Source organism: Geospiza fortis, unplaced genomic scaffold (genome assembly GCF_000277835.1).
Source record: "Geospiza fortis unplaced genomic scaffold, GeoFor_1.0 scaffold171, whole genome shotgun sequence".
In the NCBI taxonomy this organism is placed as follows: domain Eukaryota; kingdom Metazoa; phylum Chordata; class Aves; order Passeriformes; family Thraupidae; genus Geospiza; species Geospiza fortis.
This window is the reverse complement of record NW_005054313.1, coordinates 9,761,398-9,788,758: the sequence shown is the minus strand read 5'-3', so window position 1 is coordinate 9,788,758 and position 27,361 is coordinate 9,761,398. Positions and strand designations below refer to the sequence as shown.

Here is a 27,361-nt window from a genome sequence, read left to right as displayed (position 1 = left end):
ATGTTGTTTGTTTGTTTGTTTGTTTTGAGTTTTTTGGTTTGGTTTTTTTCTTGGTGTGTGTTGTTTTGCTTTCATAATTGAAAGCAGGGAGATGAAGGCAGTGTAGATGCAGGATAGCAGAGGTGCAGTCAGAACCATTTCACCATCCATGGTCAGGAGGGTGCCATGGGGGCCCTGCTTGTCCTTGCTCCTTGGGCTGGGCTGTAGTTGCTGGGTATGGGCACCCAGATTCCTGCCCCTCATCCTGCCTGCCAGGCTCTGTGTGGGCAAACTGCCTATGAGCACCCTCTCCCCTTGTCACCCTCCTCCTTCATCCCATGTCATGGCTGGGTCTCCTCTGGTATTCACAGTTCTGGGGGTGCCCTTTGCCAAGAGCCTTGTTGGATGCAGGAACTCTGAGGTTCATTATGGAATTGCTTTGCTTCCTTTGGAAAGATCATTCGTTGATGAGGCCTCTGGAGGGGCTGGTGGAGGCAGAAAGCTCAGCAGGGCACCACGGAAAGGAAAAGGCAAAAGTGAAAAGGACAGAAAGGTCTCATTAAAAGAGAAAAATGCATTTTTATTTACTGGGGCAGCCTCAGGATTGTGGAGGTTAGAGGAGGGCAGTAAGGCCTGCTTGGAGGCTGACAACCCCACTCCTTGTGCATCCCAGTTTGTTCCAGTGCTGCCTTGGACTGGGGAGCACCAGCTGGGTCGGTGTCATGGTGCTGCAGGGAGGGACAGGCCTGATCCCAGAGCTCAGGGAACACAGCAGGAAGGGGCAGCATTTGCAGTAATGCCCAGGCCCTCGAGCCTGCACGAGCTCTTGCCATTTCCACCCTCTTTCTGGTGTAATAACTTGTTCCTTATTGACATTTTTATTCTGAACACAGGGAAAATGCCAGAATGGTAATTGCTGTGCATGTAAAGCAAGGCACTCTGCCATATCCTCCAGATCATTTCCTTCCCCCTTCTCCCAGCTTGTAAGGCCTGGGTGGAAGTGACAGTGGCTTGGCTGGAGGGTGGGATACAGGGACCCACATGTGCCATGGAGCTGCCACCAGGTGGGTGGGGAGGAAGGCGCTGTCCCCTCCTCCGCAGTGACTCACAGGGCAGTGAATAACACCGGGTCTAATTGCTCTGCTAACAGCTAGACCTGCTGCCTCCAGGAGCACTTACATCTGCAGGTATCTTGTGGTTTCTAATACCATCAGAAATCCCTCTTGCTCTCATGTTTACCAGCATGCAATTGCAACCCCTTGATGTCTGCATAACAGCTTTCCATCTCCCAGTTCCCCACAAACAGTGACAGAGCTATGACAATCAGGAAGGAGGCAGACAAGAAGCAAAAACCCACTGGGATCCAGGGAAAACGCTGTGTCCTGCAGGATTGAAAATTGAAAATAGAAATGCTCTTCCCTCCCTCCACCCTGAAAGCATTTGATAAAAAGATAATGTAGAAAATGTAGAATTTTGCAAAGCCGTGGTAGCCACATTTTTTCATGATATAAGCCAGAAAATGTTTACTGCATGAGCAGAGCAGAATCTGTAATGTTGTAAAATGATAGTGCTGGGGAGCCATCTGCTTATTGCCTGAAGTCTGGAGCCTGGGCTTTCTGCTCCTGTGTCTTGCAGAGCTGGGTGTGCACCCGTGTGCCAGGGATGCACAATGGATGTGTGCTGCCAGCATGATTCCTCATGCCCAGGGGCTGGTCCTTCAGCCCTGGAGAGACCCTGGGGTGTTGTTGGGTTACAGCAGGATGGGTGGTGGTTGGAGATGGCAGGCTCTGGGGATGCAGCAGGAGGATCTGGTTCTCCAAGCAGGTAGAAAAGCAAACCTGGGGCAAACAAGCAGCCCCATGAGCTCAGGGGCTCTCAGGATGGCTTTGGAGAGGGACTTCACTGCCACAGCACTGACAAGGGGCACATCAGAGGGCTCAGTGGGGACATCAGAGGGTTCAGCACAGCCCTCCCATGGACCTGCGTCCCATGAGAGCCGGGTGCATCCCAGGCTCCTCCCTCCAAGGCCTCTGGGCCACGCCAGCACGTGGTTGCCCGTAGTTAAGTGGGGGATTATGCATGTCTGAACAGTTGGCATTGAACTCCTAAACTCTGGAAATCAAATTGTGCCCTGCAGAACGGCTGCCCTGCTGCTGCCGAGGTCAAGGGGATTTGTGGCTGCCTGTAAGAGAGCCAAATCTGTCTTTTCTTCCCCCGCTGAAGGTTGTGCCACAATGCCCTTAGCATCTGGCTAATCCAGCTGGTGCCCTTCACCCACACAGACCTGCCCATCTCCAGTGCCCACCGAGGCCATGCTGACCCCACCCTGGCGCCCCAGCTCATGCAGGGGAGCAGCAGGGACCCCCAGACACCCCTAAGTGTGACAGCATGGCTGGGAGAATCAGTCTGCAAGTCTCCAGTGCTGTGAATTTGGTCTGTAGCATTGTTTTGATGACAGGAGTGGTGAAATAACACCCAGGGGACAGAAGGGATACCAAAATTATGATATTGCCCTTTGGAATTATTTCACGGTCAATGTAGCTTTCCTGTCCTCACGGTGATATTTTACCCAGCCATTGCTCAGAGGATCCCTGTCTTATATTAATCCATTTCTGTTGATGCACAGAATGAAATGCTATATTCCCCCCAGCCCTCCTGCTGTCCGTTTTGTTTCCAAGCAGCAGCTCGGGCAGCGGTGCTTGCCTGCTGCTGGGAATTCTGATGGGCTGTGGCAGAGCAGGGCTGGGCTATGGATTCATTCATCTTGCTGCTCTCTCACAAGCTGCTCGTGTATTATTGATAACCCAGGGCTGAGTGATTATCACATATATAAATTTATTTTAATTCCTTACGATTGCTGCTGTGATTAAAGGATGTGCCCGGTTGTACGTAGCCTGGTAGTGATTAGGCACTACAAGCCATGGCAGAGATAATGTGCAGGGCCTGGCTCAGTGAGGCTGACAGATGAGACAGGACTGGTTTTGCCATGCAGGGCTTTGTCCCAGACCTGCAGAGGGATTTCAGTGCCTACAATTCCTTGGTTTCAGTTCTGGTGTGTCTGAGTGCTGGTGTTGAGCTCAATGCCAGGATGTCCCCATGCCCTGGGATTGTCGACTCCAAGCCATGCAGGAGCAAATGGCTTTTCCTGGGCATCCAGAAACAAACCCAAACTTTACTGTCACTTATTTCTTTCCAACCTCTCCAATTTTTCTTAGAATGATGAACTTTGGACTGGAATTATAAAGGTATCATACAACATCACAGAGCATCCTGAGCTGGAAAGGACCTCTGGGTATTGAGTTCAGTGATCTTAGGTATTTAGGCAGTTAAAGACTGAGAGAAAAGCTGAGGAAGATGAGGTGGCTATGCCCTCCTCACTTGCTCCACAGACACTGACCTGCAGTTTAAATGTCTCAATATCTGGCCATTAGGGCCAAGCAAAGCTAATTGTGTGAGCAATTTTGTTGACTTAGTTATTCTTGTAAACATTGATAGAATCAGCTCTCCTATTCCTCAACAGGAAACACTTCCCAGCAGAAAATATAAACAAATTGCTCTTCATATCAGAGCATTTTAAAATAAAAATATCAATAAGGAGGTAAGTCAAAACTGCATTTTAGATTCAACAGATTATTCAGCAGAAAACACGAAAACAATGAAGCTCTTCTGAGGATGGTAATCAGCACACGCAGACATATTGCTTTTTCAGATCACAAAATCTCAATACCCAAGATCAGTAGAAAACTAAGCAGAAAATGCTTTTTATAGGATTCAAGTTTCAATTAAATTAGAGCAGATTATTCAACAAGAAAGCCTACAAAATGAAGTCTCGGTTTATGTATTGGAAAGCAAAATGCAAATATGTTGCTTTCCGGCTCACAGGGTTTCAAACCAAAAGACAAACTTACTTTAAGTAAAAAATATTTCATTCAAATTCTGGGGGAATCGACTCAAGTAACTGATCCTCAACTGAATTATTCAGCTTTTTTATCAACAGACTTATTTCTTCCCTCTTTATTCTTAATTTGCCTATTCATAAATCCCACTGCTTTGTCAGTCATAAGAAATACTTTCCAGTGGCTTTGACAAAGCAGAAATTAGCAGGGAAGGGAGCTGGCACATAACTGCCTCGCTGCAGAACGCTTCCTTGCAGCGTAAGGTATTTTTCTCTTCCTGGAGCTTTAATGCCAGCAGAAATCAATGTGAGATCTCAGCTCACCTCCTGCCTGATGCTCCCTGCAGGGCTTCAGCCAGGCTTTGGGTCCCCCGTGGTGGCTGTGTTGGACCTGTGGTCCCCAGAACATATGTTAGGGGGTCCTGGTGCTGCTGCCCTCCCTAGGGTGCCTGGGGCATGCTCAGGGGAAGAGCTTGGCTTTTAGCAATGCTGAGTTGGGCCCAGAGGTCCTGCAGGGCAGGAGATTGTGCTCTTCAGCCAACAGCTCTGCTGCTCCATTTCCTTTGCTCTTGACCACTGACATCTTCTTCCCACCTGGAATTGCCTGGCTTTGGCTTGGAGTCATTGGATCTCATTCCATGAGCTTGTGAGGGTCGTGGGTGTTTCTAAAGGAAACACCAGTGATCATAAATATTTCTTTTTGATCTGCAGGCATCAACCTCTGGTGATCTGAAGAAGATTACAGCAAGAGTTTGAGTCAGAGCGGTAGAGCTAGATGAAAATCTTGGTTCTGTAATTTTACGAGGAAATGGGAAATATTTTAACAGGAAGATTAAATGTATCTTTAAATACAGAACTTAAAAAGAAGAAAGGGATTTGTTCAATTGACACACAGGAGGAGTTGTAGGAACCTTAGAAACAATTTGTAAAACCTGATTAAATTGGAGAATGTTCTGCAAATCCATCTAGTTTTCCTGAAGAACTTTGGACCTTCCTTCTCCCTCTATCTGCAGTGATTTACTGTTGTGTCCATAGAGCAGTGACCAGCTGCTGGCCCCACGGGCTGCATCCTGGCACCCTGGGGGTGTGATGTGGGATATAAAAACAGTCAGGAACCTCCTCATAACCAGTTCTGATTCTCCCAGTTTCCCTGTGAGGCTCATGTTAGTGGAAGGGATGGAAAGAGCAGTGGATGCCTTAGGTCAGAGGTGTGACTTTGAGGGTGATCTTCCTTCTGCTCTGGAAACATCACTTCGCGTCTCTGCTGCAAAAGTGGCTTCTTTTCCTCACCTCCTTGTTCTGAGGTGCTGCAGAAGGGCCAGGGGGATGGTTTTGCCATTCTCCCCTCTCTCAAGAGCAGGCTGGGAGGTGACAGTGAGGAGCTGCAGGGGTTGGGGGTGGTTGCCAGAGAGGCACTGCCAGGGGGTGACAGCTGGGACGGGGCACCCTGGGAGTGGGAATGCACCCCCAGCCTGTCCAGCCCTGCTGTGAGTGCTCAGTGTGCTCAGCCTTGTGCCTCCTGGGATGTCAGGGGAACACTGCAGGTTTTGGAAGCAGCCCAGAGAGCAGCTGGGGTTTCTGGCATCTGGGAAGCTCTTGAAGATGGTTTACGTGCTTGACAGGCACTTGGATGTTCTGCTGCTGGAAGAGGGAGGTCCCTCTACTTTCCTCTCCCTTCTTTTTTTGTGTGGGGGTGAGGGTTCCCCATCCTTTGGTGCTGCAGCTGTGAGGGAGACTCCCTGCACAAGGAGTCTGGGGAATGGCACAGCTCCAGGCTTTTCCTGGCAGTGTCCCAGCCTTCCCCAGCGGGCTGGCAAGGCGACCTTGACTTGTTTCATGGAGCAGTCAGACCCTGTAGCTGCTGCTGCTGCTTCACACTGGCTTCATGCTTCTCAAGCCTCCTTCTCTCTGGTGGCAGAGGATACAGATGTGGGGGAGAAGGTTTCTTATCAGCCTCCTTAAGAGATTGCAATGTCCACATGAGGGGTGGCAGCAGAATGGAACCCCAGCCCAAATCCTCTTCCTCCTGTGACCTCTGCCTTGTGCCCACAAGGGAAGGGCTGTTACAGGTACCACACAGCAGAGGGGCTGGGATTCTCTCAGGATGGAGCTTTATCAAACCCTCAGCACTGCTGAGCTGGTAGCTTTTAGGTCCTGTTTTGGAGCTAGGGGACAGCTCAACTTTTACTGGAAGGAAGGGCCAAAGCAGAGGACAGGGGCTGCCCATAGTCTGGGGGAGCTGGGGAGGGAGAGGGAGACAGAAGGAAAGGGAGGGGAGATAAAAGGGCTGCTTCTCCATCTGATTCCCCATGAGGGTGGCTGGGGAACAGCCCACAGTGTCCCCTCCTTGCCGAGGGTTTTCTGCAGAGCTCCCTGCTCCACCAGGAGGGAATGAGAAAGCAATGTCAAATATATGTTTGAAATGTCAACAGCAGGGCCCTGCAAGATTGACTGTAGTCTCGTGAAATATTTCATTATTTCTCTCCTTATAAAGAGATGTTCTGGATGACAGATAAATTCAGGGGGAACAGGGCAAGGGAGGAGGGGGCAGAGGGGGAAGAAGTGTGCAGGGAGAGGGAGGCACCGGCTGTCTCCCTCTCTCACTGTACCCCTCACAGGGTGCCTCTTACTCATCATGGCAAATATGGGCTCTTGCTTCATTATCTCAGCCTCCTTTATTTCTATCAGCTTATTTTCCCTTTCTGCTGCCTTTATCTCTGCATAGATGCCTGTTGCAAAGCCCACCTGCACTCTGCCCCCACACCCCAAACTCTGCACAGACCATCCCAAAGCATGGGGACACCAGTGGTGGTACAGGGCCCTCAGTGGGACAGCCACAAGGGAGCCAAATGTGACATTGTCTTGGTTTGAAAAGGCAGGTGTCTGCTAAGGAAGGCAGGAGACTTCCTTGAAATGGAAAATATAAACCTCCTCCCTCCAAATGATTGTAATTTTGAAATTAAGGGGCTCTCAGGCAAAGAAAAGAGAGTTGGAATAACAGTTCTTTATTAGGGAAAAAATAAAAGTGCAGTAATACAGACCAACCCTGCCATAGTCAGACCATGCCCTGACCCCCTGTGTGTCAGGGGGTGGCACAGCCCCATCCCATGGGGGCTCAGCCCTCCTGCAGTGCCAGCTGTGCTGCTGCTGGAGCAGGGATCCTGCACAAGGGGGGAGTTTTCCTCTGCAGCTCCAGGGCTGCTGCAGATGGGCCTGGGCTCCCTCTGGGAATGCAGGGCAGCAGAAAGCTGCTCCTCTGGGAATGCAGGGGGCAAAGGCTGCTGGGGTGTCCCAAACCTCAGATTGTATCCAGGTAGGAATGCTTGGCTCCTCCCCTGGGTGGAGCATCTCCCATGGGATGATGGAATTTGATCAGCCGTGCAGGGACACTCACTGGCCCATGAACAGAAGAGATCTCCTGGAGGGAGTATGGTTCATGGAAGACATAAAGAAAACTGCCCGATGAACAGAAGAGAACTGCCCCACCTCTAACAGATGGGAAGTAGAATACACACCCACAAACCATATCTTACAACCCAGCACAGACACAGGGGTGGTGACCAGGATAGCATTTTCCTAGACCTGAAGGTTTTATGCTGCCCAAGAGTTTGGTCTTGCTTTCCAACATGGGGTCTGATGCTGGAGATCCAGGGGGACAACCAGGCTGAGGCAGAGGGCAAGGAAAGCATTCCCCTTATCTGCTCCCTACTCAGCACCATCATCTGCTCTGCTTCCAGAGGCTCTGTGCCTGTCCCTCTGCCTGCTGAGGGGAGCAGGGGGACAGCCAGGGCTCCATGGCACCCTGCCCTGCCATCAGCACGTGGTGACAGTGACAGCTGATCTGGTGGCTCTCCCTCACTCGCACCAGGGCTGGCACTCTGAGTGGGACAGGGCTGGATGTCTGCAGAGAAGCTCACCTGGAGCCTCCAGCATCTGGTAAAGGCAGTAGTAGCCATAATCCTACTGAGGCCATGTGAGTGAGGCCAGAAGTGGCTCAGGAAGCATCCCCCCACCCCTGCAGCTCCTGAGATAGAAAAGAAGTGAGTTCCCACCAGCATCCGAGATTAAAAATTCCAATATCAATAAAAGAATAAAAAATCTTGAAAGCCCTCCTTTTGATTCCACTGAATAAGGGTTTTTAAATATGCTTTCAAAACATTTTGATAGTTGCTTTTCGTTTCTAGTTCTTTTTTGCAAACTATAAATTATCTGAGATTTATTAACCTAAAAATTGATTCTTTCTTATTTCAAATGTGTCAAAAATGGGACATTTTGACTTTTTGAGCCTTTTCCCAGGATCTTTGTGAAGCAGATAATTTGTCACAATTGATCCTTTTTTTTGAGAGGCTTTGAATTTCAACAAACTGGTATTTACTGCTGAAAACACAGTGAGCTGACAAATTCCCAAACCAGCCACTGTGATTTCAGGTTTCCAGAGCAGAGTGGAGGAAGGTTTAGGTACATGATGAGGAGCTTTAGAGCCTGGGTGGGGATGCATTCTGAGAATGGGCACTTCCTGGACTTTTCCAGCTCTCTATGCAGAGACCTGGAGCACTCCAGTGTCCCCTCCTGAGTCCCCTTGGGCCACAGGTGTCCCTGCCATGGAGCAGAACAGCTCCATGACTCCACTTGCAGCTCCCCACAGAAACCACAAGCACTGGCAGCACTGGCACCTGTGCTGCTGGACTCACTGCAGCGTTAAACCTTGATAAATGCTTTTAATATTTAATTGGTCTTTAAAAAACATAAATAGGCAGGATATTAAATGCAAGTCCTCAGGCAGAGTAAGGCGAGTAATGAATGTTACCCACGACTGGTGGCATCTGCAAAATGCACTTTTAGTGTGGTTTGAAACCAAGGGCTTGGGAGGTGTTTCCTGCTCTTGTTTCCCAGATGGAGTTTGTGGGTGCTCAAACATGGGACTTCCACTGTGGAGATGGAATGTGGGATTCCTTACACACCCTCCACTGTGTCTGCTGACGAGGCCAGCAGAGGTTATCCTGCTCCAACCTCTGTGGCCTCAGCCAGGCGTGAGGTAGGAGTTCCAGCCATTAAAAACTCTTTCCTAAAGGTCCAGCAGTTTTTGTGCCTTTTACAGAAGTAGGTGGGGGCAAAAAGCTCTGGGAAGTTCAGACTGGAATAAGGCCACAGAGCCAAATTAGGGCTCTGAGTCCCAGGGCACAGTGCAGCACTGCAAGGAGCATCTGCTCAGAATGTTGCAGGATTTGCCTACAAATTCCCACCTCCAGCTGTGACAGGTTTTCAGAGGGCTTCACCTGCAGCACCACATGTCCTGGAGTCAGTCCATGCCTTGGGAAGTCAGGTCCACTGCCCCACTGTGACATGAGGTCACAGTCCTGAGCTTCAGCCTGGCTGTGGGCAAGTTATGGACTCTGCAGTGGGTGTACAGGCAGGTAACCCTTGGGAAAACAAAAACAAACAAAGCCCTACTCAAATACCTTTTGAAGTTCACTGGAGGTTCAGCTATGCAGGAACAGCACATTTAGGTTTTAGGGGAAGCTGGGGTTCAGTCATGATCCCCTAAGCAGCAGTCCTCCCAGGGAAGGTGGCAGTGATGCAAAGAGCATCCTGCCCTGCCATCTCCAGCCCACGTGTACGACCACTCCAGTGTCACCAGTACGAGTGGTGGGTGAACCTCTGCACGTCTCCAGGCTGATTTTTCAATCAGAGGAGCACTCAAGCTGCCCAGAGTTCAGGTACTTGTCTCTCTGATGCCACTCCAGTGAGTTCAAGTGGCCTGAAAATCTCAAGGGAAGAAGCTTTGCTGTGGAGTTGCTGTTGCCTGGGGCTCTTGGGCTGGGGGTGGCACCAAAATAGCCACTCTTCCAGCTCAGCTCCCTGTTGTTCACCCACAGCAGTGTCTGAGCCACCATCAGCTGCTTCTAAATATGGAGAAATGCTGCAGGCCTTCAGCAGCTACGCTGGGGAGCTGCTGCTAAACGCCCTGGAATAATGATCCTGCTGCTGGGAGGCCCTGGAAGAACAGAGGAGACAGGAGGGAGCGGAAGCAGCAGCCACAGCAGTAATAACTGAGGAGCAATCCAGCAGGGAAAGGCTTTGATCTCAGGGCTGGGAGACAGGTCTGCTGTCTGCAGGGGATTTTTCCTGCACAGGTTGTGGAAGGATCAGGGGTTTGTTGGAGGGAAGTAAGAGGCAGGAGCTGCACCCCACCCACACGGTATTGTGCCCACCTCAGCCATGTTCTGTGTGCAGCAGGGACATCCCTGCATGGTCACATCCTCCAGATGGAGTGGGTGGGGGCGGCTGCAGGTCTGCATCAGCCAGACCTCACAGCCCTGCCCTGTCCCACTGCCACCCAGTGCCAGCCAGCAGGGCAGCAATCCCCAGCCAGGAAACACACACACTGCACCTTCTCCTCTCATGGAGCTCCTCAGAACCCACCCAGAGCAAGATGGAAGCAGCCACCGCAGTCCTGCAGGAGCCAGAAGCATCTCTCTGCCTTTTCCTTTCTCTCTTTTCTTTCCTCCTTTTTTCATTTCTGTTCTCCCTCCTCTGCAGAACCAAAACATTTTGGAGACTCTGCACTCCGTGCTAGCCTATTATTCACAGAACCTCCTATCTCCCTGCTTCAGGATGCTGCCTGGATCCGACCAATTACCAGCTCCCTTGATGTATAACACCATAAAACCCTTAACCTCATTATAGAAAATTTCTTTTGAATGGCCTTTAAAAACCATCTCATTACACAGGAAGAACTGTAATTACCTTTAACGAGACTGAGATATTGTGCGAGCAAGTGCGTTTGGGCTGTCAAAACAGGAGCAGTGGGAGATCATCTCCAGCCGTTTTCACCACAAGGGCAAACACTTTGTAATTCCCTCCCCTGCAAGCTCCTCATCCTGGCCCTCCCCCTGCCCTTCACTCCTCCTTTCTCCACGCCTTCCCTGGGCAAACACAGCTGCTCATGGGGCTCTGCTTCCCGCGGAGAAGCCCATCTTTCCCAGGATTTGTCTCTGAAGCGCTGGGTGTGTGCAGTGTCAGCAAAGCTCTCACCGTGGATGCTCTCAGAGTGTTGCTATGAATGGCACGTGAGCAGCTCCAGTGATTCCAGCTGTATTGGAAACACTCGAGGCAGGGGAGCCATGGGGGTGTGCACTCAAGATGGCATGGAGAGTCTGGCCTGGTGGAGCTGGGTCTTCTCTCCTCACAAGAGTCCCTGAGGAGACACCTGTTGGTTTCAGATCCCAGTCTTTATACTGCTCCTGGCCCGCTCTGGTTAGAGTTGTTAGGAAAATTAATCCACACACACCAGAGGTTTATGTCCAAAAAGGAGACAGAGGAGTCCTTTCTGGCTTTATTCTAATAAAGGGAGAGGCCATGGGGCATTCCCCTGGGATCTCTCAGATTTTTGGAGCACACAGCCTCCTTTTTATTCTAATTTCGCAGCCACATTTCCCTTCTCTCTTTCCCCATTGGCTGAGGTACTTGAGAGGTACAGACTTGCCAATACACCTGATACCAAAGATTCCCCTCTAATGTATAACCCTCCCTTTTAATTTTTAACTCTTATAGAATTTGGGGGTTTTCTTCCCCATTGTTTCTTTCATCTTTCAATGTCTAATTTCATTTATCAGCAAACCTAAAGTTTATTTGTAAAGGCAAATGTCTTTTTCTATTCACCAATCAGAATCCTTCCCATTGTTTCTTTTATCTCCCAGTGCTGGTTTTATCTACCAGCAGACCCACAGCTTGTTTGGAAAGACAAATCCACTATTCCTCTCAGGGTGACGAAGGTGAAAAGTTCTGACTAAGGTCTTTGATGTTGTCTTATGTTCTCTCTGGTGTTGTTTCAATTCTTTATTTGTGTGGTGGTTTGTTGTTCTAGGGGTTTTCTCTAGGTAATCCTTTTCTGCTAAGTCTTATGGGAGTTTCATATTTGCTTATTAGGTGATGTAATCTCCTTCATGGTCTCGGGTGGTTTGCCATCTTAGATGAGAGTGGGAGCAGTGGGGATTCACATAACTACAAACTTCTAACAAGTAAGGGGGACCTTATACAACTATAGAACATTGAACAATCAGCTAAGAGGGATTTACATATCTATAGAACATTCAACTAACATTGGAACTTTATATTAACTTCTTCAACAATGAACTTTATATTTATATTTATATTGGGTCTGCTGGTAGATAAAACCAGCACTGGGAGATAAAAGAAACAATGGGAAGGATTCCACTGATTGATGAATGGAAAAAGATATTTGCCTTTACAAATAAACTTTAGGTTTGCTGATAAATGAAATTAGACATTGAAAGATGAAAGAAACAATGGGGAAGAAAAACCCCAAATTCCATAAGAGTTAAAAATTAAAAGGGAGGGTTATACATTAGAGGGGAATCTTTGGTATCAGGTGTATTGGCAAGTCTGTACCTCTCAAGTACCTCAGCCAATGGGGAAAAAACCCCTAAATTCCACAAGAATTAAAAATTAAACGTAGGGTTATACATTAGAGGGGAATCTTTGGTATCAGGTGTATTGGCAAGTCTGTACCTCTCAAGTACCTCAGCCAATGGGGAAAGAGAGAGAAGGGAAATGTGGCTGCGAAATTAGGATAAAAAGGAAGCTGTGTGCTCCAAAAATCTGAGAGATCCCAGGGGAATGCCCCATGGCCTCTCCCTTTATTAGAATAAAGCCAGAAAGGACTCCTCTGTCTCCTTTTTGGACATAAACCTCTGGTGTTTGTGGATTAATTTTCCTAATAACATCAATTCCTTCAACAATGTATTCTCTACATCTGTGGTCCCTGCACTCAGTGCTGGGCTTGGCCAAGTGGAGCCAAGAAGGTGATGATGTGGCTCCTGGGACATGGCACTGTCACAGCTGAGGGATGACAACTTTCCCAAGCAAAACCATCTGGTGTGACAGGGAGGGCTGAGGGTTTGCTTTCGCCATCTTCCAGCAAGGAAGAAAAACACCATTTTTGTCAGGCAGACCCATCTCTGCTCCTTCCAGCTGTGGTCTCTAGTGATCTGAAGGGCAGGGATGTGTCCCTGAAGTCTGTTGGGATTTGGCTCTTTGCTGACATGATACAGCTAATCCCTGGAGGGGGCCCGAAGGGGTTAAGTTTTTTTCCCTTTCTGCATATGTGTGACTCAAATGAAGATTTTTTTTTTTCCAAACAAAAATTTTTCATTGCCATCTGTCACTAATGTCAAGGCACTCCTTTGCCCAGATCCATTTTTTATAAAGAAAAAATAAAAATTTAACATTATTTTAGAAAACTCTGAGTACATGTTGCCAGAGCAGTGATATGTTCCCTTCTCCTGAAGATGTTGCAGTGTTAACTCTTGGTGTTCATCCCCAGGGCTTCCCCACCTTTGCCCCCACTGGGCAGCTCTGCCTCCTTCTGTTGTCTCCTGGGGTCTTTCTGGCTGCTGCTTCTTTATTTCTGTCTTTTATTATTTCTACCTCTGGGTCGGGGTCTTTTTTTGGGCGTGTTTTGGTATTTACACAGAAGCTCAGGACAGAGAGCTCAGCTGGCAGGAGTCAAGCTCATTGCTCGCAGCTGCTGTTGCCCTAATTGCCCTAATCATCCTAATCATCCCCACCTGCTCAGAGCCCTATTTAACCTCAGGACTGGCCCCTTCATCCTCTTCCAGAGCTTCATGGTGGGAGGATGTGTGTTCTTGGGCTCCAGCCTGTGGGTTTTGGGGCCTCGTTTGTTGCTGTTGGGGAACCTGGCTGCAGCTCCCACCTCCTCCTGTTGTTTTTGGAGCCATGGGCATGTGCCCCATCACAGAGGGCACCCTCTGCTCCTGGGCTGCCCCCCGTGACAGGACAGCTCCTGCTGCTCTGGGGACACGTTTCTGCCTCCAGCTGGTGAGTTTTGGCCCCACAGTAGGGGAGCTCCTGCTGTTGGAGCCTCTGTCTGTGAGAAGGGTTCACTCCTGGGGCTCCCCATTGCCTGGGGAGTGGGCAGAGGGAGTGCCAGTGTTACACAGAGGGGGAGTCCTGCTTTATTTTGTGTAAGGTGGCTTTGCTGGACAGGGTTTGAGAAAAGGCTGGGAGGAAGCAGGTGTGCTGTCCCTGCTGCTGCATGCTCTGCTTGCCCTGCTGCCTGCCAGCAGGGCTGGTTTTTCCTTTCATTCCCCTCAATGCCTTGAGGGAGGCCTGGACTTAGTCTCCTCTTACATCTACTATGAAAAACGCCAATCACTTATTTTTACAATTTTAAAAGTTTAACAGTAATAAAAGGGTTATAAAAATAGCAGTATAATTAGAGTAATAATAATTTGGACAATTTGGATTAGGACAATCTGAGACAATAGAAACAAAGAGTTATGGATGTCTGGGTACCTTTTTCTGAGCAACATAAGCCTGAAAAAGGACCCACGTTAACAGAGGATTAACCCTTAAAAGCAACAGCCTGTTGCATATTCATACACCTCATACATGATGTATAAATTCCATTCAAACACAGGATTCTGTGTGGTCAGTGTCAGCTTCTTCCTCTTAATCCTAATGGTGTCTTCAGGGCTGAGCAAGGTGGGAAGAAGTTGATTTTTTCTGGTAATAGAGCAATAAATTCTCTTCCTCTGAAAGATTTAGGTGTCCTGTGGCTGCTATCTGGTGCAAGTACCTCATTCTTTTCTTAAAAAAATATCCCACATACATAGTTTCTATTATAACATTATGTTATAATCTAAAACTATATTTGACACACTACTTAAGAGAATTAATACAGCATAACTTCCTAACATAACACATATAATATTTATTTTAATATTTGCAAAAAGCCAATTGTAAAATATGCATTTTTCACATCTACCAAAGATGGCTAATAATTACCTTGGGTAGCTGCCTTCTCTATCCTGTGTGTGTGTGTGTGCCAGAGGCTCTGGAAAATTATCTCTGTGCTTCCCCTACCTAAGCAGCAGCCTCAGGGCTGTGGCAGCAGTCAGGGCATTTCTGCAGCCTTCCTGCTGGCCTCTGTGCTGTAGCAGCACAGCCCTGCCTTGTGCTTTCTTGTGGTTTTCATTGGAGGCTCTGTGCCAGGGTGGCCAGGTCCCCTTGCAGCAGCAGCTGGTGTGTTTGGGAGCAGGGATGGCTGTGGTGCATCCCCAGGGAGCCTGCAGCAGCAGGAGCTCTGCCTCAGGGGGTCCCTGGGCAGCAGGTGCTGGTGGGTGTGCAGCTTGTGCTGGCTCAGGAGTGTTCCTGTCCTGCTCCAAGCACCCTCTGGAGAGGGCTCTCTCAGCCTCCATGTCTCTGACCTTTCCAGTGTCGTGCAATAGCATTGGCTGTGGAGCTGCTCGCTGTCTAATGAGCCTGTGGGGATTGGGGGGAAATGGGCAGCCAATAAAAATATGGAATATTGAAAAGGTCAGAGCTATTTGGTGGGGACACAATAACTCACCAAACTTCTCGGGCGCTGCATTTCTGGCTGCCAGCCCCTGGTGTGTGCCTGAGTGCAGGGGCTGTGGGCTTGCAGCTGGCTGGGGGCTGCATTGCATGTGCTCCTGGGGCAGGGCTGAGCTTTCCAGCTGTGCCAGGGCCTCTGTGGGCTGGCACATTGGCTGCACCTCTGCAGGAAGGGCTGGAGAAACACTTGTACAGAAGGAGCCTTCAGGACTTGGGCATTGCTTGTATCTCTGTGGAGCGAGAGGCGAGCCTATGGTCAGGGTGTTCTCTGGCATTGCTGGCAGGCTGCTGCCATGATTCCAGCAGCAGGGAGCTGGGTGACAGGGGCCTGTTTGAGGTTGTTTCAGCGTTGTGCTCTGGATCTGTGCCCCAGGTGTCACAGGCAGGGAGCACAGACCTTGTGGAGAGCACTTGCTGGGGCTCAGGGTGCATCCCTAATTGCCAGCAGCTGAGAGTGCATTCCGAATCAGCTGTGACTTTCCTGTGCCCCTCCTACTTGCTAGCAAGGGCAAAGCTCTCATGCAAAGCTGTGCTGATTTAGCAAACCTGTGCCTTGTGGTGGAGGGAGGAACATGCATCCAAAAGTTCCCAAACTGACTTCATTTCTCCAGTGTTAGCACCGAGGGGAGTCTCCCCTCTCTGTCTCTGACCCCTTTTAGTCCTCAGCTCTGTCCCAACACATCTGTCAGCTTGTCCTCTGCCACAGGCTGCTGGCTGGGGGAGACCTCACCTCTCCAGCCAAGGTGCCTCTGATGGCCTCTGTGGTGGCAGAGCAAGGCCAGTGATCTTGCCATATGCCAGGTGCCACGAGCAGAGGGAGAAAAAGGTCTTTTAAAAGCCATCACACCATTTCACCTTACCAAAGTTGTCATGATGATGCTACACTGAGGGCTTTGTGACAGCCCTGTGCCCCAGTGCTGGCTACTGGGAAATACCATAGAGCACTTTGTGCAGCCCCCTTTCCTGTAGGCAGGAGGCATTTGGAAATGACAACTCATTGAGCTTAACAGTAAAAATTTAAGTTCTGGGAGTGAAACCAGAGCAGTAGGGGGAAAGTGCATGTTGGTGCCAGGATTGAGCACTGGCACAGCAGCAGATCTCACCCTTGATGCTGATTCTTCTGCAGACTCTGTGCTCAGCAGTTGTGACTTGGGCAAGTTTCTGGCAGAGGAGACAATGCTTTGTGCTGCTTTCTTTGGTTAGATGTGATGGTTGGATTATTCTGTGGGCTCCCCACAGCTGTGTGCCCAGCTCCTGTGTGTGCCCTGACCCCAGCTGTGGGCACTGGGGATGTCTGCCCAGCAGGGTGTTTTTTACAGCCCTTGGCTTTGTTATTCCAAGTGTTGGTGTGGTGTCCTGGGGACAGTCTGTGTGATGTGTAGTTCAGTAAATATGTAATGGGGTCTTTTAGGGCTTTATTGCTTCTATGCAGCACTAATGTAATGCCATTTAGAGAGCTCTGGCACACCCATCAGCAGCTCAAGTGGAGCAAAGGAAGGATGTTCTTCCTCTCCAAGCCCATCATCTTCCCCACTTGATGCTCTCAGCTGTGATATAGTGGTCTAAAGGTGACAACTTGTCTCTGTGAGCACTCTGAAAAGCAGGCAGTGGCATCATTAGAAATGACTGTGGATTGGCCCTGTTTTAAAAGGGAGCAAAATATTTGGCCAAAGTCCCATTGGAGCGTTTTCAGCTATTGTGAAAACCTTCTGCTAGACAACTTGTTTCTAGAGTTCCTACCAGAATTGGGCTGTTGGGTTCCAGATCACCTCTGTGAGGAGCTGCAGGTGCTCTGTGGGGCTTTAGCCAGCCTAGGAGGTGTCACCAGGCCTTAGCTGAGTGTTGGATGGGGTTGGAAACACTGCCTTGCCTGGCATTCCCCTGCTTCAGGGCAGGACTTGGCTCTTGTTCCTCCCTGTGCCCATCTTGTAGGCTGGTCCTGGGCAGGGCTGCTGCCCAAGAGCAAAGCCTGTTCTGTGGTGAGCCTTGTGCCCCTGTCCCACCCCCAGCACTGGGGGCTGGGACTCCCCTGTGGATGGGTGCTCCCTCTGGCTTGTAGGGGTGCTGTTATTCTGGATTGGCACCTCAACAGTTTGGGCCCCTGGCACTTAATAACTGCAGTACCTAATTTTAGTGTAATGGCACTCATTCAATCTGCTGTTCCCAGAATGTGCAAGTGACATAAATTAATGTTACACGGAAAAAGTCAAGTTTTTAGTGTGAGATCAATAGATCATAATGTGGTGATATTTGAAAATACATCTTATTAGCAGTTCATATTTTGGCACTTTCCATGGATTCCCACGAGCTCCCTTCCCTGCTGCCCTGGGGAGCTGCTGTGCATGTGGTTGCTGACAGCATCAGTAGTCCTGTGAGATGATGCTGCCTGTGCTGGATGTCACTTTGTGGCTTTTGTCCCTTGGGAAATGAATGGAAAGAGGTTGGAGTGCTGTTGGTCGCTGCAGGGCAGAGGCAGGAGCCTTTGCCATCTTGCAGCAGTTATGAGAGGAGCTTCTTTCTGAGCTGGCTCAGGGTGCCCAAGCAGGCAGACATTGCCTGGTGCTGTTGTGAACCAGCATGAAGAGAAAACTGAGGTAGGCTGGGAGCCCATGGCTGCTCTCCTGTCCTGGATGAAGGCAGAGCTTCACTGGGAGGATGCTGAGCACACTTGTGTGAGCTGGGCTGTGCCTCTGGGTGGATGAGCAGAGGCTTTGAGCTTTCAGAGCCCAAACAGCACCATTTACCTGCACTGAGGAGGAGAAGTAATGTGAGGGCCCCCCCCATGACAGGGCACGGCTTTGCCGCAGCACAATCCTTCTCAGCTCCTGGGGCCTCTGCAGAGGTGTTTGACAGCTCCAAGTGACTTCCTTGAGGCCAGGGCTCAGGGTAAAGGCTGGCTGCGTTCTGTCTGGGGTCTCCAGTTACTCCTGTGCTTGTCTCCTCCTCCCCACGTGCAGGAGATGGTGCTGGGTTGATTTGTCTGCATGAGTCAGGCTCTTTGGCAAGGGGTTCAGAGCTGAGTTTTGCAGCCAGCTGTAAAAATATCCCTCGAGGGCATGTGCACTGCACCTCTCCCCTCCCAGCCTTGTGCTGCTTCCTCCTCCTCGGGAGGAAGCTAATCTCCTCTGCAGAGCTCACCATCAGAGCAGATTAGAGCAGCTCCCAGCTCCTCTGGTGCTGCAGAGGGATTGCCAGGATCAGAGGTTTGGGCTGGAGCTGTGGGGGATGATCCCTCTTTCTGTAAGCCTGGGTGGGAAAGGTGCTGTGCAGTCATTCTGCACCGGTGGAATGTGCTGGAGAAGATGCACTTCCCTCTGGTCCCCAGAGCCAGCAGAGCTGTGCTGGGCTTTGCTCAAATGGAAGATGCTTGTGTACACTTCTGTAAGCAATGAAGTGACTCAGGTTGCCCACTCAGTCTTCTCTTTCCACAGACTGTTCCCAGAGTCCCTCCGGATGTGTCTGAAGCATCCTAAATAAGACCTGAGCGCTGTGCTCCGAAGTGGAGCTGCTCTGAGCTGCTCAGAGGAAAATAGGCCACTGCTTTCCTCACACAGGCAGGCATTTAAAGAGCCTGTGAGGGAGGAGTGTAGGCTTGTGGCTAAATCAGAAGTGAGGAGCTGTCCCCTCCTTTGGCACCTCACCTGCCTTCCATGAAATGGGGCCACTGGGAAGCCAGGCTGCAGGCTGGCTGGCTTTTTTTTGGTAGCTTGCTTGGTGGCATTGGCTTTGTGGGTCGCTCCCAGCACCCAGCAGAAATCACTAGGGAGAAACAGCTCACTTTTTGCCTCGCCTTTCCAACCAGAGTTTCCAAAATGGCTCAGGTTTTCCCCCTTTTCTCCCAGAAAAATCAACAGCAAAACCTGCTTGCCTGAAGTGGGATTAGGCAATTGCCCTTGCAGGAATCCCAGCCTTGCTCCCCTGATCCTTTCTTCAGCCAGTTGCCCAGGCAAAGCATCTATCTCTGTCTTCCAACCTGAGAGGCTGTCTCTTCACTAATTAAATGAGGAATATCACTTCTTTATAATTGTCAGTTGATTTCAAATTAAAAAGGGACCTGTCGGACCAAGAAGAACCTCATCCTCCCTCTGGGGACTGCCTTCCTTTTTATTTAAGTTTTTTTTCAGGCTGATAATTCCATCTGAAAGTCTCCTGTGATACTGTGGTAACCCTTGGATGCTATTCAAGTGCATCCTGGCCCCTGGCGTGTGCTCATTGCCTCCTAATTGCTCTAAATAAGTTGGGAATGATGAAATTAAAGTGCCATTGATATGAGGCAGCCCTGGCACGCTGCAGTTACAGGCATGTGAGGGATGTGGACAGATGGGGAGATGTTAGGATAATAGGTATTAAATGCAGATTTTACCCTGTTTGGGATCCCCATCTAAGCACAGTTCAACCTCTTGGTGCAGCAGGTTTGGCAGCTCCTGTGCTGGTGCCCCAGCTGAGCATTTGGCATGGGCTGGGGATGAGCAGGACATAAACCTGTGTGACCTCCCTGAGTTTCTGAAGGGCTCCTGGGTAGTGGACTCTCCAGGAACAAGGACATGCAAGATAACCCTGAGTTCACACAATGTTCCCAGTCTGTAAATCCTGGGCTGCTCATCCTTTGGGTAATGTGGTTCAAGCTGAAGCAATAGATGTGGGGTGCTGGATGTGCTCTGATTCTTTGAATAGGGCTTGTTCTCTTCATCCCCTTCATCTGTAATTTTGGAGTTGGGATCAGGTTTCAAACCTGAAACAGCTGAGTTTGGGGTTCTGGTGTTGAACCAGAATGGGTAGCCCCCTGCCCTGGCCTGCAGGAAAGCTGGGCTGACATTCCAGTGAGCCTAGGATCAGCATTCCCTGCTCCTGACCCTGCCCTGGAGTGGGGACAGCACTAGCAGGGGATGTGTGCCTGGGCAGAGGCTGGGAGGAGCTGCTTGGTGTCATTCAGTAGCTGCTCTTGTGCTCTGCTCACCTGGAAATGTTGCTGCTTTTAGTGTCCTTGGCTCTGAGAGAAAACAGACTATTTTTGGCACGTGTAGTCAAAGGGGGAGAACAACACTTGCTGGCTGGTGGTGCTGCAGTGTCCCATTGCAGCAGAGGGGCCTGGATGAGACCTGACTCCAGATCTTCAGCAAAGGCAGGTTTGTGACAATCTGTTCCCAGCCAGAATAGACTCATCACATCACCCACAGGGTGAAAGTCATCCCAGTCCAGCAATTCCCCACTCATCCCCATGACTCAGTATCCCATCCCTGATCCTGCAGCAAGAGCTGTCTGGGCATGGTACCATGATGCCCAAGGAGAGCATCTTGCCCAAAGCAGCCCATTTTTGGGGCATACAGGGGTGGCTGGTCCCAGAGCTGCAGGTGAGGATGAGCCTCATCAGTCTGCAGGCACTTTCATAGCTTTACAGGTGTGCTTGGTTTGGTGATTGTGCAGTTAATAGTTTTCTGAAGATAGATGGCAGGTACAGCACAGCAGTTTGCTTTCCAAAAAAATGCCAATCATTCTAATCACTTGCCTAAGATTTGGGTCAGGTCCAGCCACCTGGCTTTCGATAATAACTCTCCCAAATCTTCTTGAGCTAGTCTTGTGTAGCATTGGCATTCTCAGGACAGTTGAAATGGATGGGAGGTGCTCTGACATGGCAGCCAGCTGGCCTCCAGGATGGATGGCTGATTGCAAAGTGATGGAAAGTTACATTTGCTCAGTCTGAGCCAATTCTATTCCTGTCCCTGGCCTTGGCTGTGACTTTGGCTTCCCTGTGGCTCATCGCATGCTCACCCTGCGATGTGCTCACCTGGAGGCTTTGGGTTGAGATGGCAGGATCCCTTGCTCTGGGCAGCCCTCCAGGCTCAGGACTCATCTATCAGAGGAGTTCAAGACCTCTGAATTCTACCTGTTGCACATTTAAAGGCCAGAGGAGCAGATTTATGACTGTGGTCTGACCTGCTCTGGAACAGAAGCCAGAACTTGTCCCTGGCTGATTGCTTTGTCAAGTGTAGCAGCTCTGGGCACGTGGTTCCCAAAGACAGGGGAGCTGCAAGGTCTTGGCTCTGCTGGCAGGCAGCAGAGGTCTCCAGGAGGCTCCCATCTGTTCCTAGCTGGGCTGTTTGGAGTAATCCCTTTGAGTGAGGGGTGCTCCCAGAGTGCCTGGGCCTGTGTGGGGTGTCACTGCCTGATTGCACAGAGGCTCATGGGCACTGCCTGGGCTGGTCCTGGTGCCTGAAAGTTCAAATCTCCCCAACACATGGCACCTCCAAGCAAACAGGAGTGGTTATAGTGGCTGTAAATCCCTACAGGCAGGAAACCCCAGTGTTTGGAGGGATTTAGGTATAAATTAATTCAGTTAACTTTCTCAAAAGGATCTGTGAGCTGCAGGGTTGTCAGCATGATGCCAGTTGTGCTTTCTGGATGGCCAGTCTCCCTGGGACCCAGCACCCTGAAGTGCCCTGCTTGTGTTCAGGGGTGTGCTCCCACCCTGTGCTGCTGCTCCCTCTGCCCCCAGTTGCAGCCCCTCTACAGCTGAGCTCCCAATGCAGCACATGGAATCCTCAGCAGAAGCCAAGGTGTGTGCTGTGACCTTGAGATCCATTCCCAGTGAATCTTTTTCTCCTCATCTTTCTTTCATATCTGTCAGATCATCTCTGCTCTTCCTCTGCTTTCCCTTCCCTTGGCCCCTTCCAGGAGGTGCTGCCTTGGGCAGGAACAGGTCTGTGCCAGCTCCCACCAAGAGCCATCCCTTCCCTGCATGGCTGAGCTCAGTACAGGACGTCCCTGGACCTGCAAGGAAAAGCTCCTGGTGACTTCCATCAGGAAACAAGCTGGGTACTTCCACAGGGCCATGGAAGAGGGGGAGCACAGGGCAGGGCTGGCTCATCTGTGCCAGCGCACTGGGTTTTGGCCTGGGCTGAAATTGGCTGTTCCTGCCCAGCACAGAGGAGGAGGAAGGAGCAGTGCTGGGTGGAAAGCCCTGGTGAGCTGGGCTTGTCATGGGTGTGGGAGGAGGGAAGGAGCAGTGCTGACTGTTCCCAGGAGGAGCCACAGGAGCTGTCATCGTGTGTCACCCCCTTTTTGGCAGCCCCAGCCTGCTTGGCCATCAAGAGCAGTTAAAAAGGCTGAGCAGGCACCAGGACTTGTTTTGCCACCAGAAACTGCTTGATGCTGTAGGCAGCTCTGCCTTGTTGGTCTGTGCCATGCACACTCTGGGCAGGGATTGGTCTGGGAGTTTATTTGGGGAGCAAATCCCTTGGAGTGCTGCCCTGGTGGTTGTGATGGTGCATTTGTTGCATGAGAACTCTGCTAATTGGGCCAAGCTTCAGTGTTTTGTGGGCTTTGCATGCCCTCCAAGCAGGGCAGTCTCACCCCTGGCTGGCACTGGGCAGAGCAGGCTGCTCCTGGTCCCCACTTGCCACAGGTGCCCAGAGATGTGCTGGCATTGCTGGGCAGGGCACTGGGTGGATAGAGGGACTCACTTCCCATCTCAGTTCCTTGTGGCTGAGATTTCTCTCAAAGAGCCTTTCACCCAGAGGTGAAGTCACTCACCATGGCCACCTTCAGCAGCTGCTTCTGCATTGTGGGTTGTAAATGTCCCCTTAATTTAGTGCCTGCAGTGCACTAAAGCAGCAACCTTAGCACAGCCTCTGCATAATAACCAGAAAGGCTCTAGATCCTGAGCTCTGACACACTCTCCTTGACTGCTGTAGTCCCAGGGGCTGCTGCCTCCTTTACCCTGGGTGCCTCAGCCTCCCCACCACATGCTTTTGAAAGATAACTCCCTGTAAAATAGAGAGATTTAGTCTAGTCCAGCTGGGCAGGCCAGTCCAGGCAGTAATGCACTCACATCCTAAAGGTTTCAATTCTTTTGGCTAAACTTCCTGGTGAAAGGTGGTTTTTTCTCCTTCATGAAAGAGGATAACAGCTCTGACCTTGAGGAGAGAAATGAGGGTTCAGAGTTCTCTTTCTGTTTTTTTTTTTTTGTTTCTATTTTTCTTGCAAAATATTCCAGTTGAGAGGGATTTTTTGCTTAACCGATTTATACCCAGTAGATAGATTTATTCAGTTCAGCTACCAGCCACAAGAAAGCCTTGTTATTCCCTGTGGTATGTGGGGCTTTTTTTCCCCTCAATACTCATAAATACTCTTTGCTAAATATGAGTTTTTACTGCTTGAAGCAGGAGGGACCAGGTACTCCTGCCCTGTTTTGATGCTGGAGGAATCAGCCTCCTGTGCTGCCTTGACCCTGCGTAACCTGAGTGGTGGTCGAGATTGGTTGTTAAATATCCTTCTGTCTCCCCATGCCTGATCCAATTCTGCTCCCTTGTTATTTCCAGCTCTCAGGGGTAAAGGATCTGCACTAAATTACTTTTGTGAACATCCTGGAACCAAGAGGTGATTTGGAGGCAACACTTCCGAGTCCCACCTGGCTGCTACTTCCCATGCCTCTGCTCCCAGCCAGCACCCTGCTGTCCTGGCTTTTAGCAGGAACTGGGCAAAAAATGTTTCCTGGTTTAGCATCATTGTTTCAAGGGAGAAGAGGAAAATGTGGAGGTTTGGTTTGAAATTATTTGAGTGAACGTGGCAGAAATGCAAGGACTTGACAGCAGAGTTGGTTTAGATTGGGGTAGAAAAGAAATGAGGGGACTTAAAATGAAAAGTGGGCTCAGAGGGAGGGGAAAAAGCAATGTTTCCTTTCAAACACATAAAACCTGGCTGCTTTGATGCTGATGGAGCACTTGATACTCTTTGTGAAACCATTCCATGTGACAAAGCCAATTTTCCAGGCCAGAATTGTTGCTGGTGGGTTTGGCTGTGGTCGCTCCTTGTACCCTGGTGCCTGCCTCAGTTTCCCTTCGTAGAATCACAGAGTGTTTTGGGTGGGAAGGGACCTTCAAGGACAGCCCCCTATCATGGGCAGGGACACCTTCCACTAGACCAGGGCACCCCAAGCCCTGTGCAGGCTGGCCTTGGACACTTCAGGGATGGGGCAGCCAGAGCTGCTCGGGGCAGCCAGAGCTGCTCTGGGCAGCCTGTGCCAGGGCCTCCCCACCCTCACAGGAGAGGATTCCTTCCTAATATCTAATCTCTTCTTCCCTTGTCTGTAGTTTTTCCATGAGGTTTGGGGCTCTTTAGCTGCCTCATCCCTCCCTTCACCAAGGTGGGCTGGTGCAGGGGACACACATGGTGCTGGCAGCACCTCCCTTGCTCGAGAGATTTAATTGAGATCTCCAAACTCATTGCAGTGGTGAGCCCGAGGCAGCATCCCTCCCCTCAGAGGCAGCTCTGTCTCTCTGTTTTTAGTTTCTTTGGAGCTCAGATTCTCGGCCTCCTTACCTCTTACCTCTCCACTGGTGCAATGTTTTAGGAACAGATGGGCTTAATTTCTGATTGCCACCCCCTGAACTTGGGAGGAGGCTTGAGTTTGGAGCCAGTCTGCCTCTTGTTCCATGTGAGTCCATCCAGCAGGCTCCTGCCTGCCCTGCCCCTGTGGCCATGGAGCCAAGGACCCGGCAAATTGCCCTCTCTGGGATGAGAGAGGCTCTCAGAAGGAAGATTTTCCCTCTCAGTGGATAAATCCATCTCCATGTTACCTTAGCAGTGGCAGCAGCTGAGCATCTTCTTATGGGTTGATACTGCTGAGATGCTTAGTCTAAGCTCCATCTAATCCTCTTTCAGGGAGCTATCAGGCTGGTGATCTCCTACAAACAGGTTTTCCAACACCAGCCTTGGTATTTTGTGGTTTGTGATCGTGCTGGAAGGGTGATGGTCCTGCTGCACCTCTGCTGCTGCTCCTGAGCTGAACCAGAGGTGAAAGGGAAAAGGAAATGAACCTACAAGTTTCTAACCTGAGCTCTGGTGGAGTTTGGATTTAGGTGTCTACTCCTGCTTTTATAGGGTTTTGTGGCATGTGGTTTCCTTATCCAACTTCTTGTGGAGCATAAACAAGATTTTTATAACTGATTTTGTGTTGGATTAAAGCTTTGGGGTGGTTTTTTTGAGAGCAGGGAGCAGTGGCCAGGGGTGGGAGTGAGCAGTCCCTGCTGGAGAGGGCAGATCCTTGGGCACTGCTGCTGATGCCTTAAGGAGCTGGAGCAGAGGCTGGATGGAGTTAAGGGGAATAAAGTGGAGATTTATTGAAGTGCCCGCAAAGGGCACTCCCTGGCAGTGCCCAGATGGCTCCAAGATGGAAGCAAAGGAGGGCTTGGTCATGAGATCTCACATTTTTATAAATTTTAGTCCATTTGCATATAGGAGTTAACTGTCCAATTAACAGCTTCAAATGATGAAGTTTCATCCTCCTTGCTTGCTTGCCCACCCTCCTCTTTTCACACTGTTTATGCTTTGGGCCTGAAGTTTGAAGAGTCTCCAGTCCTTGAGTCTCCAGCTGGAACAGGATTGTTTTGTCTCCAGCGCCCTGTGAAAAGATCCCAGTAACACTAAATGTAAAGCTCAAGCTGCACACCAGAACAGAACAGAAGAACCCCAAGGTATCACTGACGCTGTCCCTTCCTCCTGTCTTGCAGGGCTGTGTGTCTGGGGCTGAGCCAGGTGCCCCCTGCTCCGTGCTGGGTCCCATGAGACGGGCAGGACCCCCCTGTCCCCCGGGGCCGCAGCGCCCGGCTCTGCCCCCCCAGAGGAGCTGCAGAGAGCTGCTGCCACGGTGAGTGCTGGCCTCTGGCTTCCCTTTGTGAGTCCTGCCTCTGGCTGTGCTTTCCCAGGACACCCCCCTGCAGAAGGACCTGCTCCAGGGCCCTGTTCCTGCGGACTCCGTGTGCATCTCGGCTGCAGCGGGGTCACAGAGCAGGGCACCTGTGCCAGCCTGCAGAAAAATGCTCTGAGGGAACAGCTTATGCACCAAAAAAATTCAGGTTTCAGTCAACAGACTCAGCTCACGAATTCAGGTTGTATTTAGCAAGTGGCTTTGGCTGGGGAAAAAAAAAAAAGTGAAACACTGAAAAGTTTGATTTTGACATTTTCAAAATGAAACCTTTCAGCCATCTGTTTCAAGATGACATTTCATTTTGATTTTTTTCTAGGGGTTTTTTTTTTCCCAGGGTGGAGGGGAAGCCACCTACAAACAAAATGAAAGCTTCACTTCAGCCCAAACAAAATGTTTCATTCAGCCCCAAATTATTACTGCAGCTTTAAAATTTGGCAAAGAAAAAAAAATTACTTTGGTCATCCTGAATGACTTTCTTTTCTCTGTTTAATCACCAGGACAAAAGAGAAGCGTGTGAGGGAGTGGGAGCTGTGGGCCCATGGCAGGCAGCGCTGGGGGTTTGTGAGTGGGAGCTTGGGAAGAGCCTGTGGTGGCAGAACATGCTGTACCAATGACTTTGGTGATGGCAGAAGCCTGTGGGAGCCAATTTTAGCTACAGCAGAAAGCTCGTGCTGGAGAGGAGAGTGTGCTGTGCTGAGCCCACCTGGAGCCAGCCCCTCCCAGGCTCTGGGGGTGGCCCCAGTGTCCAGAGCTGTGCTCGGTGCCAGAGGTGAGAGGCAGGTCTCACCCAGTGCCATTCCCTCCCTGCAGAGCCGAGTGTGCCTGTTACCTGCTTTCCCATCTGCTCTTTGGGGAAGCCCACTTTGGGGACATACATGGCAAGCAGAAGGGACCTTCTGGTCTGCCCAGAACCTTTTTGTAGCTCTCTTTGAACAGGAGAAATCACTCTGGGGATGGAGGAGAGCAGGAAGGGACTGGGGGGGAGATCAAGCCCCTGTGGGGCTGCTTGGGCTCCTCTCAGCCCCCTGATGGCAGGGAGGAGGTGATCTGACCCATATCCCAAATCCCATCATGGCTGGCACCTGGGTAGCACTTCCACCACCCAGCTCAGCTGAAACTACCCAGCTGGAGCAAACAGCTGTGCTTTTCATTTTCCTCACCCTCTCCACCCCAGTCTACCCCAAATGTGACCCTTCCCAGCCACACAGAACTCTGGATGTGGAGGAAAGTGCTGGAAGGGGGCTGTGCTTGGTGGGGGCTGCTGGATTCCTTGGATGGGGCTGTGCTGGCTCATGCCCTGGGTCAGGAAGGAGCAGTGGAGGCTGAACTATAGAAGGAGAATAGGAAAACCCCAAAGTCATGCCATAAACAAAATGTGTGCA

At 50.3% G+C, this 27,361-nt stretch overlaps 1 protein-coding gene across 1 annotated transcript in view; it reads left to right on the top strand.

Annotated features, from left to right (window-relative positions):
- The window catches only part of LINGO1 (leucine rich repeat and Ig domain containing 1), a 141,725-nt gene that overhangs the window by 52,599 nt on the left and 61,765 nt on the right, over positions 1 to 27,361 (top strand). Inside the window, exon 3 of the mRNA XM_031055874.1 lies at positions 25,783 to 25,919. The gene's annotated coding sequence lies outside the window, so the exon portion shown is untranslated. The remainder of the gene's footprint in view (positions 1 to 25,782; positions 25,920 to 27,361) is intronic.